A 5,000-nucleotide genomic window follows, 5' to 3' on the forward strand; every position below is an offset into this window, starting at 1 on the left:
CAAGAAAGAGCTATTAATCTGTCAATCCTTCCGGTGTCCGGGCCTGGTGAGATTTCCCGTGTTGAGTCAAATTAAGCCGCAGGCTCCACTCCTGGTGGTGCCCTTCCGTCAATTCCTTTAAGTTTCAGCTTTGCAACCATACTCCCCCCGGAGTCCAAAATCTTTGGTTTCCCGGAAGCTGCCCGCCGAGCCATTGTAGTAACGTCGGCGGATCGCTAGATGACATATTTACGGTTAGAACTAGGGCGGTATCTAATCGCCTTCGAACCTCTAACTTTCGTTCTTGATTGATGAAAACACCTTTGGCAAATGCTTTCGCTGATGTTCGTCTTGCGACGATCCAAGAATTTCACCTCTAACGTCGCAATACGAATGCCCCCAGTTATCCCTATTAATCATTACCTCGGAGTTCTGAAAACCAACAAAATAGAACCGAGATCATATTCTATTATTCCATGCACGAAATATTCAAGCGGCATTTTGAGCCCGCTTTGAGCACTCTAATTTGTTCAAAGTAAAATTGTCGGCCCACCTCGACACTCACTGAAGAGCACCGCGATAGGATTTTGATATTGAACCGGCTTTTAACGACCGGCTCACCGACGATATGCTCCGCAAACGTGTCAGTATCACCGCGGATGCGGTGCACCGACAGCGCGGCGCACAAATGCAACTACGAGCTTTTTAACCGCAACAATTTTAGTATACGCTATTGGAGCTGGAATTACCGCGGCTGCTGGCACCAGACTTGCCCTCCAATTGTTCCTCGTTAAAATATTTAAAGTGTACTCATTCCGATTACGAGGCCTCGTAAGAGTCCCGTATCGTTATTTTTCGTCACTACCTCCCCGTGCCGGGAGTGGGTAATTTGCGCGCCTGCTGCCTTCCTTGGATGTGGTAGCCGTTTCTCAGGCTCCCTCTCCGGAATCGAACCCTGATTCCCCGTTACCCGTGACAACCATGGTAGTCGCAGAAACTACCATCGAAAGTTGATAAGGCAGACATTTGAAAGATGCGTCGCCGGTACTGGACCATGCGATCGGCAAAAGTTATCCAGATTCATCAAAATTAACGACTTCAGACGCCAGGCCCTCCGTCGATTGGTTTTGATCTAATAAAAGCACTCATTCCATCACTGGTCAGAGTTCTGATTGCATGTATTAGCTCTAGAATTACCACAGTTATCCAAGTAACTGAGTAAGATCTAAGGAACCAAAACTGATATATTGAGCCATTCGCGGTATCGCCTTAATACGGCTTGCACTGAGACATGCATGGCTTAATCTTTGAGACAAGCATATAACTACTGGCAGGATCAACCAGGGAGCTAACTAAAGCTTCCGCTAGAGCCTCAAACGTAACACGACGATGCCGCCGCGACGTTTGCTTCTCTATATAATTATATGTGCGCGAGGCGTGTTTAAATAACATGATATGTGACGGCGGCGACCGTCACACGCACACTATTCACACACACACACACGGGCGCGCACACGTGGATAAATCTGAACACAGTCAGTTTAACCGTTGAAAGTATCATCTTAACGAGACACCCCTCAACAATTCCCATTCGCATCAAGCGAAGGAAAAATTTTAATATCGGTCAACTTTTATGACGCAAACGATCAATCTACGCACGGAGAGTGGAAGGATCGAAAATTGCGACCAAGTTTTGGAATATACGTGTGTTTCACACACACACGTATAAACATCTGATAAAAGCCCATTGGTACATCACAAACGTGTGCGATGTGAGCATTAAAAATTTTCATACTGCCGTTCAATAGTCGTAGTATATTTTTCACGGTCTGCGCTCCGAGAGTGTATCAAGATGCGTAATATTTATTACACTACACATATAAAATACAATCTACGAAACTGACAATCTATCAAACCGTCGGCAGACGCAATGTTACTACAGCTACTACTACTTCTTCTACTACTACTACTACCACACTACTGAACACTGATCTTCTGATTTGAAGAGTTTTTGTTGTTCCATAAAATACTAAAGATTAAAAACTGTATCGCGCCGTTTGCACAACACACGCTTTTATAATATCATCTTTGGTCTTTTATTATTTTATAGAACTAAAACACTACTCTACAATTCTGTCAGACTCACCACCAAACACCAACCCCAACCCCACATCAACGCCACACCGACACGCGAACTGCGGCAACGAGGAGAGCGCAGAGCACACACGGGCGACGCGGTACAACAGCGACGAAATAATGATACATACACATACGTACACAATCTCTCGCTGCGCACGCGCATCGCCCCCCGTCTTCGCTAGCCTCGCGCACCGATTGTCTCGCATCCCGGCAATGGTGTTTCTGCTTGTTTAATTTTTCACGTATCACGCACGGCATATGTACATACATACATACATACATACATACATACGCCGCGCGCGACTAACGCCTCGTGTTTTCAAGGTCAAGTCAAAAAACTTTGTACGCGTGCAGTTACGGCGGGCAGTCGTCAAAAATAATTCATGATTATAAATTTCGTGGTCCATATTAAATAAATTATAAACAACAACAACAACAACAACAACGACAAAAGAGGGCGTTAATTTTTGATAGACATAAATTTGAACCTCAATGTAATAATAGTTAGGTTTGTGTGTAGGTTAGGTTAGGTTAGGTTAGCTTTTTAAAACTAAATTATTTCTGGCCACGAAATTTATAATCATAATATTAGCTACATTTCGTTTCTCTTTTCTCAGAAAATTCGAAAATTTTAAAATTCGAAAAAATTCGGCTATTCAACAACAACAACAACAACAAAAGAGGGCGTTCATTTTTGATAGACATAAATTTGAACCTCAATGTAATAATAGTTAGGTTTCTGTGTGACGATTTAATAGTTAGGTTTGTGTTTAGGTTAGGTTAGGTTAAGTTAGGTTAGGTTAGGTTATGTTAGGTTGGGTTAGCCTTTTAAAACTACATAAATTATTTCTGGCCACGAAATTTATAATCATAATATTAGCTGCTTCGTTTCTCTTTTCTCAGAAAATTCGAAAATTTAAAATTCGATATAATTCGGCTATTCAAAACAACAACAACAAAAGAGGGCGTTAATTTTTGATAGACATAAATTTTTGAACCTCAATGTAACAATAGTTAGGTTTGTGTTTAGGTTAGGTTAGGTTAGGTTAGGTTAGCTTTTTAAAACTAAATTATATCTGGCCACGAAATTTATAATCATAATATTAGCTGTTTCGTTTCTCTTTTCTCAGAAAATTCGAAAATTTTAAAATTCGAAAAAATTCGGCAATTCAACAACAACAACAACAACAACAACAACAACAACAACGACGACGACAAAAGAGGGCGTTAATTTTTGATAGACATAAATTTGAACCTCAATGTAATAATAGTTAGGTTTATGTGTGACGATTTAATAGTTAGGTTTGTGTTTAGGTTAGGTTAGGTTAGGTTAGGTTAGGTAAGGTTAGGTTAGGTTAGGTTAGGTTAGGTTAGGTTAGGTTAGGTTAGGTTAGGTTAGGTTAGGTTAGGTTAGGTTAGCTTTTTAAAACTAAATTATTTCTGGCCACGAAATTTATAATCGTAATATTAGCTGTTTCGTCTCTCTTTTCTCGGAAAATTCGAAATTTTTCAAAATCGAAAAAATTCGGCTGTTCAACAACAAAAATAGGTACCTCAATGTACTAATAGTTTGGTTTCTGTGTGACGATTTATTAGTTAGGTTTGTGTTTATTTATTGCACGCCTCCTATGCGAAGCGTTGAGGTGGGTACTACTGTCACTTCGCGCAAAACATCTGATTTTTCAAACTTAAAATGTCTTTATGTATCATACATTGCACTTGTAAGATATTACATACACACACATATTAAGAAAAAACACTATTTTTAACGTTCATGATATTTTTGATGTCATTTTTGTTATTTAAACTAGTTAAAAAACAGTTTAAAAAAGTTCTGTCTTGGACGTCCGTGTGTCTGTATGTGCGGATCCTTTTTCTTGTTAACACGATAGCGACCGAAATACTTTACTAATCGAGTCTTTTTTTTTCTCTTACGCTTGAGTATGCTCAGGAATAGAACCCTTTCATTTTTCAGGGTCTGATTCGATGTGGTTTAATTGTTATTAAATAAACAAAAATAATAATTAATAAATATTTATTAAAAAAAAATTATGAGGCGTGCACTTTTGGATTTTTTTATTTATTTATTTTACTTATTTTATTTATTTGTTTCAGATTAATAATTTAAATCCATATATTTGTTAGTAAATTGGCCTTAAAAAACTATGTTAGTATTAGAAAAGAGAAACGAAACAGCTAATATATATATAGTTTTAAAAAATTACTAACCTAACCTAACCTAACCTAACCTAACCTATCCTTTTCCACCTTATAGAAATTTTTCCTGACGTATAGAAATTTTCCTGGCTTATATAAGTTTTCCTGACGTATAGAAATTTTCCTGGCGTATGGAAATTTTCCGGACTTAGAAAAATTTTCCTAACCTAACCTAACCTATCCTAACCTAACCTAACCTAACCTAACCTAACCTATCCTTTTCCACCTTATAGAAATTTTTCCTGACGTATAGAAATTTTCCTGGCTTATATAAATTTTCCTGACGTATAGAAATTTTCCTGGCGTATGGAAATTTTCCGGACTTAGAAAAATTTTCCTTACCTAACCTAACCTAACCTATCCTTTTCCACCTTTAGAAATTTTTCCTGACGTATAGAAATTTTCCTGGCTTATATAAATTTTCCTGACGTATAGAAATTTTCCTTGAGTATGGAAATTTTCCTGGCGTATGGAAATTTTCCGGACTTAGAAAAATTTTCCTAACCTAACCTAACCTAACCTAACCTAACCTAACCTAACCTATCCTTTTCCACCTTATAGAAATTTTTCCTGACGAATAGAAATTTTCCTGGCTTATATAATTTTCCTGACGTATAGAAATTTTACTGGCGTATGGAAATTTTCCGGACTTAGAAAAATTTTCC

General features: G+C 38.1%; 1 non-coding gene across 1 annotated transcript in view; it reads right to left on the reverse strand.

The window, feature by feature from the left end:
- The window catches only part of LOC149474900 (small subunit ribosomal RNA), a 1,905-nt gene extending 579 nt beyond the window's left edge, over positions 1 to 1,326 (reverse strand). Inside the window, exon 1 of the ribosomal RNA XR_016318229.1 lies at positions 1 to 1,326. This exon is cut by the window's left edge and continues 579 nt beyond it. This is a non-coding gene — a ribosomal RNA (small subunit ribosomal RNA).
- Between the last annotated feature and the right edge of the window lie 3,674 nt (positions 1,327 to 5,000).

The sequence above is a fragment of the Colias philodice genome, unplaced genomic scaffold (assembly GCF_061535455.1).
Source record: "Colias philodice isolate Cphi_HAF_F1 unplaced genomic scaffold, ilColPhil1 Martin Lab GWU primary ptg000018l_1:1-1108441, whole genome shotgun sequence".
Taxonomy (NCBI): domain Eukaryota; kingdom Metazoa; phylum Arthropoda; class Insecta; order Lepidoptera; family Pieridae; genus Colias; species Colias philodice.